Consider the following 18,327-nt stretch of genomic DNA (forward strand, 5'->3'; position numbering starts at 1 on the left):
GATATATATTTAAAAAAAAAACCAGAAACGCGTAACAAAACATGAACAGATTTCCCTAACATTAGTTATTTGTCGTTATTTAAGAGTCCTCAGCCTTACTAAAATAATATGACAATGCAGTTTAAAAATAAACTTGTTTGTTTTATTGTCACAACAGAACAGAATATATTAAAGTTCTGATAAATATAATGTATAACAATACAAACTTAAGATATGAAACTTAAAGTCCTTTGAACAAAAAAAGTCACCTATTATTATTAATATTGACAGTAATAATTCAATTATGTAATGATGTGTGTGTGTGTGTGTGTGTGTGTGTGTGTGTGTGTGTGTGTGTGTGCACGTGTGTGTGTGTGTGTGTGTGAAGAACTGATAAGATTGTAAATGTGTACCTTGAAATGCAATGTAAGTCGCTTTTGATAAAAGCGTCTGCCAAATGTCAATGTTATAAGCTACCTTATAATTACAATGTCAACTTGCTTATCCCTTTACCTGCACTCTTTTAATTCTATCCATCTATTCCATCAAGCTACAACAAACCATTTTCAATCATCATTTGCTGCCTGCCTTCTAAAATCTCCTACTTAGTGATGCACTAAATACATTATGTGACTTGTTAATGCTGCGGCTAAACGAAGTCAGCAACGCACACTTGGATTTCACACATGTGTAAAAGAAAAGCTAACTTTTAAGCCGGTCGCACACCGGACGCGCAGCTCAGCGCCGCGCAGCGCAGCGCCACGTCTTTTAAATTCGAACACATTATTCTCTATGAGAGTACACACACCGGCGGCGTCTGTCCGCGGCGCCCAGCAACGGCTCAGGACCGTGTTCAAAACCCTGCCGCGCCACACAGCGCCATTTACATAGTTTTATATTAAATTTACATTTATTTGCCTCAAATCGTAGTTAATGTATATACGGACTTAACCCCCGTGCTGCAATATACATTTAGTTTTATATTTATTTACAGAAATCAGAAAATTGCTGATGCTAACGGATTTTCAGGTGACAGTTGTCCTAGACGTGGCGCGGCGCGGCGCTGAGCTGCGCGTCCGGTGTGCGACCGGCTTTATGCACAGGCTATGTTTGATACTTTTTCTCTATGTCTAAATGTTCATTCCTCGCGTGCCTAACTTACATTTTACAATGCAGAGACTGGAACAACAGATATGCTAGTTATAAATACAGTAATCATTACTTTATTTAGGCAGAATAAGTTCGTTGTGATTTCCAAGCTCATTGATGTTAGCGATCTTCCTTGTATAGTGCCCTCTGGTGGACAAACTATGCAGTGCCAACACTCATAACATGGTTGAAGGGTGTTTCATCCGCTTTTATTTTATTTTTTAAATATTCATTTATCAGCCATTATAAATGCCAATACCGATAGTTTGGAAAATGCCTAATATCGGCCGATAATATCGGCCCGCCGATATATCGGTCGGGCTCTAATTAATATAAAGGTCCATAAAACATTACACTCACTTCTTCTGGAGGTGCAGCAGGAACACGAATAGTTGGTACTGATCCTTTTTTCAGGAGCAGCTTCTTAGCAAATAACCAACTTTTTACTGACCGCGTTTGTAAAGGTGAAATGATTCGCGCAAACATGAAAGCATTGATGTTGATCGTGGGGAATTCCATTCAAACACAAACTCAGCCACTGCGTCTTCAGCGGTTCGGATTTAGGAACATCAATATGATGCTGTGTTCGTTATTACACTCAAGGACAGAACACCACAATCACTTAGACGCCATTCTACTCAGTGCTCCAGCTATCAGCAATGAACGTGCCGGTTGGCGTGGGCTATGACAGACAGCTCGCTCACGTGGGCGCGAGGGCGGGTCTGTGTTGAAACGCTGCTGTCAATCAGCCATTGTGGGAGGGGCGTCGATTTTGTGACGTCACAAAATCGAACAGCTTGATTTGAGACGGGGAAAAACATATAAGAAGATTAAAAAAAAAAACACTGGATGGATTTTTATCATTTTATGATGGTTGTGTACAGGCACTGCCAACACACATTTCAGTACAATCAACTTATAAAAGTGCATGTACCATTATATGACCCCTTTAAATCTCAAATAATCCAAAGATCCTGTTTAAGGTCCTAAACTCTGTTTTTAATCCTGTAAGTAACAATCATCTTACTGAATCTGCTTCTACATGTGAGAATTTTCGCAATTTTTTTGTTGAGAAATTGGCAACAATTAGACGGTCCATAGTGCCTTCGACTACTGACCCTGTAGACACTCTCTCGGCCATCAGGTTTTTAAACTCTTTTGACCCAATTACCATGGCTGGTCTAACAGATATAGTCGCTAAGTTGAAGCCTACTGTCTCATCTCTTGATACTGCTCCTACATGGTTCTTCAAACAGAGTTTTTATAATGTGGGGCATTGGATTTTGTCTATAATAAACAGATGCCTTCTCTCAGGTTTTGTCCCTGCTCTTTGCAAACATGCCTTGGTGAAACCCATATTAAAAAAGCCAAACGCGGACATTACTGATTTGTCAAATTTTAGACCTATCTCAAAATTTATCTTTTATATCTAAGATTCTTGAGAAAACTGTGTTATTGCAACTACAGAGCTTTCTTGATGAGAATAGTATCATAGAGAAATTTCAGTCTGGTTTTAGGACTAATCACAGTACTGAATCTGCTTTATTGAGAGTTTTAAATGATATTTTGTTGTCTCTTGATTTTGGGGACTTTTTTATTATCTTGGATCTGAGGGCAGCATTTGACACTGTTGACCACAGAATTTTACTGTCACGCCTTGAAAAGTCTGTGGGCATCCGAGGAAATGCTCTTAGCTGGTTTAAGTCCTATCTTACAAACAGAACCTTTTCAGTTGGTTTTGGAGATTCTGTTTAGTCCGTAGCTCCTCTTACCTATGGCGTACCACAAGGCTCCATTCTGGCTCCTACTTTGTTTTCATTGTATATGCTGCCGTTGGGATACATTTTTAGGAAACACGGAGTGTCTTTCCACTTATATGCAGATGATACTCAAATCTATCTGCCTTTTAAGCTCACTGACACAAAGGGCCTTGAAACCCTATCTGTGTGCCTAAATGACATGTCCTGGATGTCCTTACATTTTTTACATTTAAACGCAAGTAAAACAGAGGCTATTGTGTTTGGCCCCTCTTTAGGAGATGGAAAAAATACTTTTAATACTGCAGATTTGTACTGTGATATTAAACCTACGGTCAGGAGTCTGGGAGTGGTTTTGGATTCCTCCTTAAAGCTAGAGAAACACATTAACACAGTGGTCAAATCAAGTTTCTTTCACTTGAAGCTATTATCTAGAGTAAAGCATTTCCTATCACCGATAGAGCTTGAAAAAGTTATACATGCTTTCGTTCTATCCCGTCTGGATTATTGTAATTCCTTATATGTAGAACTACCCCAGTTTTCAATTACAAGGCTTCAAATGGTCCAAAATGCAGCTGCCAGATTCCTGACTGGGACTCGCAAACATGAACATATCACTCCGATTTTATTGTCTCTTAACTGGCTGCCGGTGCATTACAGAGTTGACATGAAAATACTGATGTTTGTTTTTAAATCTTTAAATGGTCTTGGACCTTCATACTTGTCTGAACTTGTAAATGTTAATGTGCCTGGGAGGTGTCTAAGGTCCACGAGTAACTATAATCTGTCCCAGCCACGCTTAAAGTCAAGAGGGGACCGTGCTTTCGCTGTTGTCGGTCCTAGGCTGTGGAATAGCCTCCCTGTCTCCTTGAGATCGCTATCCTCTTTATATGAGTTTAAACTCAAATTAAAGGTGTATCTTTTGGACCGTGCATTTCTCTAAATTTAAATGTATCTATGTTTTTTTTGTTTTCTGCAGTCTGAATGATATTTTTATTCTTCAATCTTCTTGGATTTATGCATTAGCCAGTATCTTGCGGTTTTCTATTATCTATCATTTCACTGTGTGGGGAATTGGCAAATTTGAGGGGGCGCGGAGGCGCGGGCGCGGATGACAGTTCACCTCTGGGTCTCTCCCAAATGGAACAGACAAGGGGGGGGGGGGATCCATATAGTTATCTAAGTCAGTCACACCTCGACTTTCTTCCAAATAACGCACATTTCTTTCATAATATTATAAATACAGGCCTCTATATTTCCTGCACATTTTTGTTTTTCTGAAATGTCTGAATAGGTAATACAAAACGATTACTTGGTCACCACCACCAAGGTGAATTGGTTTAGTCTTGACTTCTGGTCGTGACTCGTCGTGAGTGACAGTTGGTATGGGGGGGATCAGGGGGTCTCGCCCAGGGTGTAATTCAATGTAGAACCACCACTGCGTCAAAGGCATTTGATAGAATCAATCATGAACGACTGTTTGCAAAATTGCTAGATAGAGGTGCCCCTACATTTTTAGTTCAGATTCTGGTGTGCTGATATTTGTGTGCAGCCCAACTCACCCATCCTTCAAACACATTCTCTGACATTACATTCACTGCATGTGCAAACTCTCAAAACCCATAAATGGCATTTTACTTAACAATTAGTTAATAGTCATGTGCCTCAACAAGTACAGTCATAACATAATGATACATTTGCAAATCATTAGTTAATGATTAATTAAAGCAGACAACTGGAAGTTAAAGTACATTGCTTTGACCAACTGTGGTAATTAACGCATTAATTTACACTATTAGTTAATAAAATAAGTTATCAAGGAATTAATACATTACGACACATTTAATTAATAACAATTCATATATTACTTAATCTATTAATCATTTAGAATCTTTATTAGTTACTGATGCAGTAATCATTAATTAATGGTTTAGTTCTTCATGAGTCATACATTAACACATGATTATCTGTGCATTAGTTAAGCATGAATTAATGCAGATTAGTGCACCCGTATTGTAAAGTGTTACCATTTTTTTTATATATACTGTGTATTTTATGATAGAACCAACGGTAAATGTAACCTCACCTACCATGTTTGGTCTCTATAAATTGGTACTTTGAAGATCGAAATGATCGTGTATATGATATATTGATAGCTGCGCAACATATTAATATTACAAGAATCTTTCATAGTTTCTTCACCAGCAACCAATCCAGCTGCAAATGCAAAGGAGCACACTTAGAACAAAGATTCATAAATCAAACACAGAGGAATCTCCCGCTTGGAAATTCCCCTTTCTTATTGGTTGAGCCAACCCTGAAAGGTGGGACCTTTCTCAGGCTTTATTAGAGACAAATTCACAGTGACTCCCTACTTCTTCTGGTTGATGTCTGTTGGGACATATCACTCACCATTTTACCTATGCATGTACAGTCATGGTCAAAATTGATGGCACCCCTGATAAATATGATAAAAAATGGCTGTAAAAAATAAATCTGCATTGTTTATCCTTTTGATCTTTCCTTCAAAAAATTCACAAAAATCTAACCTTTCATTGAAGTAAAAGAATTGAAATTGGGGGGTAAATCACATTATGAAATAAATGTTTTTTCTCCAAAACGCGCTGGCCATAATTGTTGGCACCCCTAGAATTTTTTATGAGAAAAATATCTCTTAAGTACACTGTTAGACCTTACCGGGTTTTTTTACAGTAAAATACTGGCAACACTGTTGCCAGTAATTTACTGTAATCTACAGTATGTTACTGTAAAAATGCACTAAAACTCGAGTTAACTAATTTCACTTGCAGAAGCCGACTGTCTTAAATTAACCAACTGTCATTTAAAAGTATTAACTAAAATTTATAATGCATTAATAAAGTGAGCAAAGTATTACTGTGAACTTATTTCATTTGAAACCACAAAATTTGTTAGGTAAATAAAGAGATTTCCACTGGATCAGCAACTACACAGTCACTGTCTGTTAAATAAGGCAACATGCAGCAAATCATCAATGTTACTAGATCTTCTCCTGGACTGAAGCTCAGACTCTACTCTTCTGCACAACGGTGACCCAAAAAACAAGATTTTACAGTAAACTGCTGGCAACAGTGTTGCCAGTATAAACCTGTTTTATAACTTACAGTATATTACTGTTAAAATACATTTTGTGGGTGTGTCTTTTTATCTTACACTGTTAACCCTTTCAACCCGGTTAAATCCAGGGAAATCCACACTACAAAGAGTAAAAAGTAACACTGACGCAGTGTTGCAGTGAGATAATTAAGTGATTGTTGAGCATTAGTGATGAACACCTGCTGTTAGAACAGAAAATAGAGAAACACAAGAACTACAACTGACTTCCAGCCATTACACATTATTACACTTAGTATTAACCAGTATGACTTTATTTCTGTCATACATCTACAGAAGTTGTTGAGATGTTTAATGGAAAATGTTTGGTTTGAAGTTACCATTATAGAGATCCGTGCTTGCTTTAGTTGGGGATGCTGATGCTAAAACATTAGTGTTTCTTTTGCTGCTTGAGCTGTGTTTTTGTGCAAGTCACACTTGTGCACACACAGTTTATGAATGAATGCGATTATGTTGATTATGGTGAAAAAATCATCATATTGCCTGTTCATTCACTAAGGAATTAATTCCTACTCATTCAGAGTTTTATCTTCAATCAAAAGTGTTACATTACCACTGTGAAACTACAGCAATAAATTACAATTACTTAATTAACACATCATGCATAAACCAAAAATATCAAAGCTATGCTGTCTTTTAGAAACACAGAGATATCACAATTTAGCACATGAATCTCAACAATGGTGGCAATATTTTTTATTATTCATGCAGCAGTGAATGCTGGGAGTTTTATACTATTTTGGAACCCAGCATGCATTGCGACATGAAACTTTTGATTGTCACCATTGTTGAGATTCATATACTGATTGTTGATGTCTGTGTGTGTCTGAGTCAAGCAGGATGTCAGGCTGCAGGGTAGATGAAGTAGGAGTCAAACTCGCAGATGAAGTAATCCAAGGTTTTAATTCACAATCTCACAAAAACAAGGAACAGGGAGCATGTGCTCAGGCAAAGATCGCCTAACATAAAACATTGACCGACAAGTGAAGACTGAAACACTCAGGGCTTAAATACAGGGGAGAACAGATCAGGGAAACAAGACACAGCTGACAAGACTAACGAGGAACCAGGTGATACAAATGAACTAATGAGGGTAACCATGGAAACCAAGGAGTGGCGGGAAAACAGAACAAAGGAAGACATGTGACTAGTGACAAAAAACACTCAGACAGAACAGAATCGTGACATAACTCCCCCCTCCCGGTAGGCGCGTCCTCGCGCCGTAGAAAGACCAAAGGGGTGGGAGGGTGGGCGCCCTGGAGGCTGACGGGGAAGACAAGGCAAGGGAGACAAGGCAGGAAGCCTCCAGGGCGGAGCAGACTGTAGGTGTGGCCACGGTGGAGCAGACCCTTCGGGCGGCCACGGCGGAGAGGACCCTTCGGGCGGCCACGGCGGAGAGGACCCTTCGGGCGGCCACGGCGGAGAGGACCCTTCGGGCGGCCACGGCGGAGAGGACCCTTCGGGCGGCCACGGCGGAGAGGACCCTTCGGGCGGCCACGGCGGAGAGGACCCTTCGGGCGGCCACGGCGGAGAGGACCCTTCGGGCGGCCACGGCGGAGAGGACCCTTCGGGCGGCCACGGCGGAGAGGACCCTTCGGGCGGCCACGGCGGAGAGGACCCTTCGGGCGGCCACGGCGGAGAGGACCCTTCGGGCGGCCACGGCGGAGAGGACCCTTCGGGCGGCCACGGCGGAGAGGACCCTTCGGGCGGCCACGGCGGAGAGGACCCTTCGGGCGGCCACGGCGGAGAGGACCCTTCGGGCGGCCACGGCGGAGAGGACCCTTCGGGCGGCCACGGCGGAGAGGACCCTTCGGGCGGCCACGGCGGAGAGGACCCTTCGGGCGGCCACGGCGGAGAGGACCCTTCGGGCGGCCACGGCGGAGAGGACCCTTCGGGCGGCCACGGCGGAGAGGACCCTTCGGGCGGCCACGGCGGAGAGGACCCTTCGGGCGGCCACGGCGGAGAGGACCCTTCGGGCGGCCACGGCGGAGAGGACCCTTCGGGCGGCCACGGCGGAGAGGACCCTTCGGGCGGCCACGGCGGAGAGGACCCTTCGGGCGGCCACGGCGGAGAGGACCCTTCGGGCGGCCACGGCGGAGAGGACCCTTCGGGCGGCCACGGCGGAGAGGACCCTTCGGGCGGCCACGGCGGAGAAGACCCTTCGGGCGGCCACGGCGGAGAAGACCCTTCGGGCGGCCACGGCGGAGAAGACCCTTCGGGCGGCCACGGCGGAGAAGACCCTTCGGGCGGCCACGGCGGAGAAGACCCTTCGGGCGGCCACGGCGGAGAAGACCCTTCGGGCGGCCACGGCGGAGAAGACCCTTCGGGCGGCCACGGCGGAGAAGACCCTTCGGGCGGCCACGGCGGAGAAGACCCTTCGGGCGGCCACGGCGGAGAAGACCCTTCGGGCGGCCACGGCGGAGAAGACCCTTCGGGCGGCCACGGCGGAGAAGACCCTTCGGGCGGCCACGGCGGAGAAGACCCTTCGGGCGGCCACGGCGGAGAAGACCCTTCGGGCGGCCACGGCGGAGAAGACCCTTCGGGCGGCCACGGCGGTGGAGACCCTTCGGGCGGCCACGGCGGTGGAGACCCTTCGGGCGGCCACGGCGGTGGAGACCCTTCGGGCGGCCACGGCGGTGAGGACCCTTCGGGCGGCCATGGCCCCTCGAGTGGCCAGGACGGAGGCATATGGCCCCCCCCCAAAAAATACTTGGGGAAAGTCCCGAGTACAGGAGAAGGATGGCTAAAAACAGTCTCTGATTGGGCTGATAGGGATCGTGAAGAGAGCTTGATGCTGGGCAGCGATAAGGGCTCGGTGCTGGACAGCGATGAGGGCTCGGTGCTGGGCAGATCCAGCGATGAGGGCTCGGTGCTGGGCAGATCCAGCGATGAGGGCTCGGTGCTGGGCAGATCCAGCAGTGAGGGCTCGGTGCTGGGCAGATCCAGCGGTGAGGGCCTTGTGCTGGGCAGATCCAGCGGTGAGGGCTTTGTGCTGGGCAGGACCAGCGGTGAAGGCTTTGTGCTGGGCTGGACCAGCGGTGAAGGCTTTGTGCTGGGCAGGACCAGCGGTGAAGGCTTTGTGCTGGGCAGGACCAGCGGTGAAGGCTTTGTGCTGGGCAGGACCAGCGGTGAAGGCTTTGTGCTGGGCGGAACCAGCGGCGAAGAGGGCTCTGAGCTGGGCGGAACCAGCGGCGAAGAGGGCTCTGAGCTGGGCGGAACCAGCGGCGAAGAGGGCTCTGAGCTGGGCGGAACCAGCGGCGAAGAGGGCTCTGAGCTGGGCGGAACCAGCGGCGAAGAGGGCTCTGAGCTGGGCGGAACCAGCGGCGAAGAGGGCTCTGAGCTGGGCGGGACCAGCGGCGAAGAAGGCTCTGAGCTGGGCGGAACCAGCGGCGAAGAGGGCTCTGAGCTGGGCAGGACCAGCGGCGAAGAGTGCTTTGAGCTGGACGGAACCAGCGGCGAAGGGAGCTTCAAGCTCGGCGGAATAAAAGAAAACAAAATCTCTGCGGGCATGACGCTGTCAGTCTTTAGCTCGGCGGGCATGAAGCTCACTGTCTCAGGCGCGGCGGGCATGACGCTCACTGTCTTGCCTTCGGCAGATCTGGCGTGAAGTGCAGGCTCAGCTGGACTGGCGTGACGTGCTGGCTCGGCTGGACTGGCGTGACGTGCAGGCTCGGCTGGACTGGCGTGAAGTGCAGGCTCGGCTGGACTGATGAGAGGAGTGCTTGGAAGGGTGCTGGCGAGATCCTCTTCACCAGAGCATACTGTGAAAGCAGAATTACAACTCACCAACACCCATTCCACAAAGGCAGCGAAATTATCTTTCGGGCCTTCTCCAGTCAACTTCTCTCTGCTTGAGTCGTCCAGACTCACCCGGTAGAATGTGCAGAGGTAGTAGTCCGGATAGTGAGTGAGAGAAGCAGTCTCTAGAAAGCTCTGCGTGTGGTCCTCCAATGTTTGATCCCCCTGATCCAAACACAGGAGGCGGACAGCGGGGATATCCATTTTTGAGGTCGGTCAATCTGTCAGGCTGCAGGGTAGATGAAGTAGGAGTCAAACTCGCAGATGAAGTAATCCAAGGTTTTAATTCACAATCTCACAAAAACAAGGAACAGGGAGCATGTGCTCAGGCAAAGATCGCCTAACATAAACCATTGACCGACAAGTGAAGACTGAAACACTCAGGGCTTAAATACAGGGGAGAACAGATCAGGGAAACAAGACACAGCTGACAAGACTAACGAGGAACCAGGTGATACAAATGAACTAATGAGGGTAACCATGGAAACCAAGGAGTGGCGGGAAAACAGAACAAAGGAAGACATGTGACTAGTGACAAAAAACACTCAGACAGAACAGAATCGTGACACAGGAGTTAAACATGTTTTAATGCACTATATGATTACGATATTGTTCAGAAGACCTGATTACAGAAATGTTGATTTCATGTTGTAGATTCACAATTAAATATACTAAATATGAAATACCCATAAATTTAAAGAATATATACAGGAAAGATCTGAATATCAGACATGTCCAGGATGGTTGTTAAACAATCACAAAAAGCCAAAAATAACTAATCATCTTCCTCTTGACTTTTTCTTGCCATAACAAATGTGCTTTATAAACTCACTGTTACATCAGCCAGAGAGAGATGAACGGTAAACAGTCAAGGGACAAGAGACCAACTAAAGCAAATACAAATCTCCATCATGGTGACAACAAACTTTATTATTTACTCAATCTCTGTAAATTCTCAACAAGAACTTTTGTACATGTATGAAAGAAATAATGTTAAACTGGTTTGTAAACTGGTTTCACACTCAGTGTTGCTGGAAGTCAGTTGTAGTTTCTGTGTTTCTCTTTTTTCTTTTCTTGCTTCTCTGTCCTTCAGTGATTCTGCTTATCAGGTGTTATTCATCACTGTCTCAATTCACTCACTTCTTTTCATTCAAGTGGACTATATTAGTGAACTAATGTAGGGAATAGTGATTGAGGATATAGGGTGTGATTGTGAAAACAGCCTCTGAGTGTCGATTTTGAGCGCTGTTAATTCACAGTATATTCCTGTAGGCTATTTTTATTTTCTACGGTATATTACTGTTTTAATGGAAAATGGTATGATATTGTCAGAATTTGGCCTTTTTTTACAGCAAGGGTTAACAGTGTATAGAAAATGAACTGAAGAGGAGAAGCACCAAAATGAACTTGTGAATCTGAAGGATCTGGAGATTCTATATGGAGGAATGGTCTCTAATCTCTTGTCAGGTGTTCTCCAAACTCATCAGGCATTATAGGAGAAGACTCAGAGCTGTTATCTTGGCAAAAGGAGGTTGCAGAAAGTGTTTAATAACAGGGTGCCAACAATTATGGCCAGCGTGTTTTGGAGAAAACATTTATTTCATAATGTGATTTACCCCCCACTTTCAGTTCTTCTACTTTAATGAAAGGTTAGATTTTTGTGAATTTTATTAAGGAAAGATCAAAAGGATAAACAATGCAGATTTATTTTTTTACAGCCATTTTTTATCATATTTATCAGGGGTGCCATCAATTTTGGCCATGACTGTATGTATGTATGTATGTTTTTTTTAGTTTAGTTATGTTTGTGATTTAGTTAATAAAACTTGTGCACAATACGTATTTAGTTCTGATTCTCTGCTTGCAGCAAAGTCCCTTTTACGATCTTGATCTTGTTACATGCTCTAAGCGCTGTACATGCTAAGAAACAATTATTTTTCGGTGGCCATGAAAAATATGCTTTTCTTAGAATGAATTAATAATCAGAAGAGTTCGTTGGACAAACTGTTTAATTGATTTATTAATTTAGCTACATCAAGTGAATCCAATTAACTGACCCAAATATTAATAATTATTAATAATAAATTAATAAAGAGTTATTATTAATATTTCCCCTTTGAGCTAACTCGTTACACCACCAAATTTTTGAATGCTGGCATTACGAAAGATATGTACTTGATTGATTTAACAAAAGGCCAATGGCGAACTGAACATGAACTTGCTAATCAAGTTGGGCTAACTTTGGTTAGAATTGTGGAGGGATCAGTTAGGAATCTTAAGGCCTCTTTTTCTCCGATGTTGACTTATTTTACAAATAATGTTCTTCTGAATGGTTTTATTCCTCATACATTTCCTGAATTTAAGTTGGTTCTTAAAGATTGGGAATTAGTTGATGATACAAGCCTAACAAACTTACTGAAAGGTTATGGGGATTTGGTATTTTATTGTATTGAGAAAAAAATTATCTGTGTGAAATCTGTACATCTTGGACAATTGAAACAAAGACTGGACACTAAATGGAGGACTTGGCTTTCTATTTCTGATGAGGTATATCCATCTTGGAGATTACTGTACAAACCCCCTATCTCTAAGAGATGTGGGGACCTTCATTGGAGGTTATTGCATTGTATTGTTGCCTTAAACTCTTTTATTTCAATAGCTTAATGAGACTGTTTTACCGACATGTCCTTTTTGTAGTGCAATTGACAGTTTTTCATACGTTTTGTGAGTGTCTTAGACTCGGTTCATTGTTTGAAATGTTGGGAGAAATCATTGTAAAATTGGGTTTCTCGTATACCAATAGTCTATATTGGGTTGCTGCTATAAGAAGTCTTGGCAGCAACAGTGTACACTTGCCAATTTTTTAATAGGGCAAGCTAAACTAGCCATTTTTAAGACACATCAGTGTAAGAATGCTGGAGAGGATGTGAGTATGGTGCCTCTGTTTAAGTCTTTGGTGAAGTCAAGAGTGGTCATTGAATATATTATTATCGGCACACTAATAATGTCCCTTATTTTGAATGGAGATGTTAGAGCGGTTTTGGTGACTATAAGAGAACCAGGGAACCTGGTATTTAATTGGTAATAAGAATTGTTATTGTTTATTTGTTTCTCTTGGTTTGATTTCTTAGTGTTTAAATAATTAAAGTGTTTTTAAAAGTCAAAGTCTCTCTCTCTCTCTCTCACACACACACACACTCAATCACTCTCTCTATCCCACACACACACACTCACTCTCTCTCGCACACACACTCACTCACTCTCGCTCTCTCTCTCTCTCTCACACACACACACACACACACACACACACACACAGACACACACACACACACACACACACACACACACACACACACACACACACACTCTCTATCTGTCTGGTTTGAGCAGTCTTGCATTTTTGTGTCATCAACATGTGATTGGCATGTTCATAGATAATCAGTCTATTCATAGGAAGTTATATTGGCTGATTTATGGCAGATCGATCAGAGTATCCTAAAAAAACTTACATTTATATATTGATATAAAAAATATTGAAATGAGCAGAGATTTTGGGGAACTCCTAACCATTCAACATGACAACCAGATTGGGATCCACTGATTTTATTTATTCCTAGCCAGAATTTTCAAGGATTCCAAATCCACAATTCACATAAGGATTCACAATCCAAAAATCATTCCTGTGTAAATGTCGATCTAACAGGGAAATGACAGACAGAAGCGTAAGAAAACACTATTTAAGACACTTTAACAAAGTAAAAGGATTCCTTTCTTTGCATCTTGAATTCCACTTGTTACTTGTTATACACGTTAAAGATCTGAACCTTTGTGCATTCTGTGTTCAAGTGTCTCTCACTCTACATGATGATACTCACACAGGGTCAAAGGTCACTGCTCCATCACTGAATTTTGGGGGCTCTTGCCTCTTCATGGACACACAGTTGGATCCTGGAGAAGCTGCTCTCTTTCTCTTCCTGTTGTTGATAATGAGAAAAAACACCAGAAATATTTTAAATAGTTTCTTTGTTCTTGGGCAACAAAACTGTAATTTATAGAGCAGTATGTGTGTTATGCATAGTTTTAGAGAGAAAACATGTTTTATTAATGGTAGGGTAAATGGGGGTATGAATAACAAACTGAACATGCAATATATCAAAAGAAAGAACAGACCATTTGCTTTTCAGTTAGTTTGTACGAGTCGTTGTTGGTAGTGTAGTTTACCTGGGGTTTTCGCATGTTCCTGGTTTCCCTTCCATGTTTGGATTATTAGTTTATGCCCTCAATTGGATTATTTGCCTTGATCTCAGGTCTGGATTGTTTAAGTTTTGCCTTTTGTTATTAAATCTGTTTAAGCATTTGGATTGGCCCTGGCCTTATCCTTGCACACTCGTTACAGTGAGTAAGTTTCATGAAGAAAGCAACATTCTGAGCAAAAAGCTGAGAAAGTGACTAGCAGACTTGTCACCTGACCTGAATACTGTGCGCTGTAGGAGACATACATTGGGTTTGATTAGTCTTTTGTGATATTTCTTCTTTCCTTCTATACTGTTGTGTATGTGCACGTGCGGTGTGACAGTATTTGTAACTATGGCACTGTGAGGGGGTGTGGTGTGTATATTAGCGTGTGTGTTCACCTGTAGGATTTGGGCAGGTTGTTTGGAGCATGGCTGCAGGGTGAGCATGGGGAAAAACTTTCTTTTGACCGTCACTACTGTCAATGACGTTACTACCATCACTATCTGTTACTATGCGCTGTTTGATGTATCTTCACTCGACTGATGAAATGCATCTACCAAAGTAAGTGATTGGTGTTTGTTCTGCTGGTGAAACGGAGTAATAAAGATAACATCAGATGTAATGCTTCAGTGTGATGCATCTTTAGTATAATCTCCTTGTGTCTTAGCCTGCTGTGGCTTTTGGATTGTTTTTTGAGTATACGCCGCTATAATCATCTATAAATATATTCAATTTGGATACATATTTGATATAGTCTTTTTACCCTTTATTTGAACAACTATTTGTGCGGCCATACACACACTTGTGTTTGTCTGTTATTGCCAGTGTTGTAGTTTTTAAGAGCGATGAATATAATATAAAATAATATAATATAATATAATATAATATAATATAATATAATATAATATAATGTAATATAATATAATATAATATAATATAATATAATATAATATAATATAATATAATATAATATAATATAATATATCTCGTCTAGGGCGCCAGCAGAATCTGGACCGGCCCTGAACTTCATGATACTCACACAGGGTCAGAGGTCACAGCAGGTCCATCACTGAGATCAGGGGGTTTATACATGGAGCTGTTACTCTTCATGGACACACAGCTGGATACTGAAGACGGTCCATCACTGAACATAGGGGGCGCAAACATGGAGTGGTTACTCTTCATAGACACACAGCTGAATCCTGGAGATGCTGCTCTCTGAGTGTGAACAGACGCCTCCTCCTCTCTCTCCTCACACACACTCATTTTACATACAGTTTGCTCCTTCTCTTCCTCCTTGATGAGAGACTTTTCAGGCCTGTATGTGGACACAGAAAACATGCACAAAACACAAATTAATTTTGATACATTTTATTTATGGCATTTCATTTGCTATAACGCAACATTAACAGTTTTTCTCCAGTTACTAAATAATGTGTAGAGCAACATGTCAGCCACACTTTCAAACACAGCAGCCTCGATTAAACACTGGATTCACCTTCACTTTAATGACACTGCTGAACTCTAGCAGGTGTTTTTCACAATCCGTTTAGTCGTCTCGCATTAAGCAAATATGATGTTAATTTTACACGTCTATGTGATTATCCTGCGACTACACTTCCTTTCCCCAATCTGTGCCACTGAACACACATAGATTATAAAAATAATTAAATAGTTTAAAATCAACCAAATAAACATTAAACTAATATTCTCCTGTTAAAGGAAAAAGTAAGTGCACGTTTAACCATTTTCAGCCATTTTATGAGTGTTAGTTGTCGTGAAGTAGGCCTAGATAACGAAAGTAACTTTCCACTTTATCATGTGTTTGAGTTTGAGTTCGTCATAAAGTGTGTTGAGACGCAAATACTCTATCGATATTACAGGTGTGAAAAGTTTAACGAATTTACACATGTGAAGCGATTGCTGATTTTCTATCTTCCGAAATGGCGTCTTTACAGTCATCGACTGCTTTCGGTTTCACTGTGAGACGAGTAAAACATCCAGCAGCTCTTCCTCGAATGGATCCTTTTCACACTTCCGGGTTTGAAACGAAGAAATAAATTACAGCTGTGCCATATAAATGTGAGACCATATAAAAAAAAAAGTTTTGCGTTCACACTTGCACAATTTTTATTATATAGCCTAAGAATAGAAAAGTTTGAAACAACATTTGGGGATTAATTTCTTAACAGAAATATACACAAACAAAAATGCTACAATTTAGAATTTTGGAAACTATTTACCAAACTACTACTTTTGAACACAGCTGGTAGCTAATGCTGTTTTTGGAGTTGTTTAATCCTCTGCTGAGATCTTCACAGATTTAATGTCTTCTTTTCTCTTCAGTTGATTTCATCTAAGGCTGTGTCTGAAGTCAGTTGTAGTTCTTATGTTTCTGCTCGTCTCTTTTTCTGTTCTCTTCTTTCCTTCAGTGATTCTGCTTTGTTAACAGGCTTATTAAGGATGAGATGACTCCATATTATACTCAGATTTTGTGGCTCAGATAAGGTCCAGTTCTGGTTTATTTCTTTGCTCTTGGCTGACATGTGGCATTGCAATGGCCTGCTTGTGGCCCAGATCTGGCAAACATGGCAAATGTTGCTATGTGGGTAAATGTGACTACAGAGGCTGTCGATGAGATTAAACGTCATCACGCTGAACAGGTAAACTCAGTCCGCTTTTACAGCATTGTTATGGTTATAATTGTGCTCTTACAAACTATTCTAACTCAAACATTCTGGGAAAATGTTGTTAGATAAAAACTTAAAGAGTTGTTGGAAGTTTAGTGATGGTGACACTGAAGTCGTGGGATCGGGTGTAGTTCATTTATAGCTTATACCATGGTCTGGGTGAATACTCGATTCTGATTGGCTGCAGGGTGTCCGTTAAAAAGTGATAGAGGACACCTAGTAAAGGAGTTCTGGTGAAACTGACTGGCTGCGTCCGAAATCGAATACTTCCCTACTATATAGTATGCGAAAAACAGTACGCGAGCAGAGTAGTATGTCCGAAATCATAGAATTCGAAAAACAGTAGGCGAGAAGTACCTGGATGACCTACTACATCCGGCGAGATTCTGAAGTGCGCATACGATGGACACTTTACTATCCCATGATGCCACGGGAGAGGAGTTGTCGTCGTCGTTATATTTGAAAATGGCGGAAAACGGAGACGCGGCTGTTTTCAAGTGTAAGTACTTTACAACACACTTTTTGTTTATTTGTGGTTAAATTGTATTCGTTTAACATCATACAAGTAAACGATTGACTTGTTAAAAGTTTAAATAATGTAAATCGAGGGTACAAGTTTGTGAATTGGCTGCAAAATTACAATTTTATCATTATTATTATTGCCGAACAGAACGAGCTAATGTCTGTCAGTTAACACTGTTTTATTTAAACAACGACGTTGTTTCTCAGTTAAATGAGAGGGTTACAAAACTTTTATTTTTTAATTTTAACGATTTTATTTCTTCTTTACCAGTGTTGATATGTAATATGTGTTGGCTACAAAGCAAGCAACTGTTATCAAGTGTAACTGTTAACTTACCTCAACTTGTCCAACATTAATATTAATTTAATAATATAGATTGAGCATGGTTCATCACTAATGTTAAATTCTGTGTTGATTTTGCAGGGGCTGATGACCACACCTGTGTTCTTATAGAGTGGCTAATGAAAGAGAGGAAAGAAAAGAAAGAGCGACGAGAAAAGAAAGAGGAAAGATTCCTTCAGCTTTTAGAAATTGCTAAAAAAAAATTATAATAAAGAAAACAAATGTTACACACTCTCTTTCCATTTATTTGTTAGTAAGTTCATTTTGTAATGCTGTTTTAGCAAGTTTTATTACAAAACACTTAATTCCCAGGGATTTACAGTAGTTAGATTGTCAGTTGTAAAGTATTTAATATGTGGCATGGAGTAATTAATATTTTTAAAGGGTGTTGTGTGTGCACTTCTTCTGTGGCAGATTCCAGATTTTTTTTTTTTTTTTTTTTTTTTTTTTGAAAAGCAAATTGCAGGTATATCTGAAAAATATGAGTGCCACACTGAAGAGAAATACCCACACACCCCAGACACCTTTAAAATGTATTTGCTTTATTTTTGTATATTATTTAACTTTTAAATGGATACAGAATACAAAAGTTTAAAACAAAATCACAAAACTTTGGCACAAAGTAGTATAATATAGCTTAAAGCACCACCAAAAGCAAAAGTTTTAAAACTTTTTTTATTAAAGTGTCATCTTGAGGGAA

General features: G+C 41.7%; 1 protein-coding gene across 1 annotated transcript in view; it reads right to left on the reverse strand.

Annotated features, from left to right (window-relative positions):
• Positions 1-11,552: 11,552 nt before the first annotated feature.
• LOC308696495 (NLR family CARD domain-containing protein 3-like) overlaps positions 11,553-18,327 on the reverse strand; it is a gene marked incomplete at its 5' end in the record, with an annotated part of 137,565 nt that continues 130,790 nt past the window's right edge. The window contains one exon of the mRNA XM_081375259.1: positions 11,553-11,961. The remainder of the gene's footprint in view (positions 11,962-18,327) is intronic.

This window comes from Scardinius erythrophthalmus, assembly GCF_964197995.2.
Source record: "Scardinius erythrophthalmus genome assembly, chromosome: 1".
NCBI lineage: Eukaryota > Metazoa > Chordata > Actinopteri > Cypriniformes > Leuciscidae > Scardinius > Scardinius erythrophthalmus.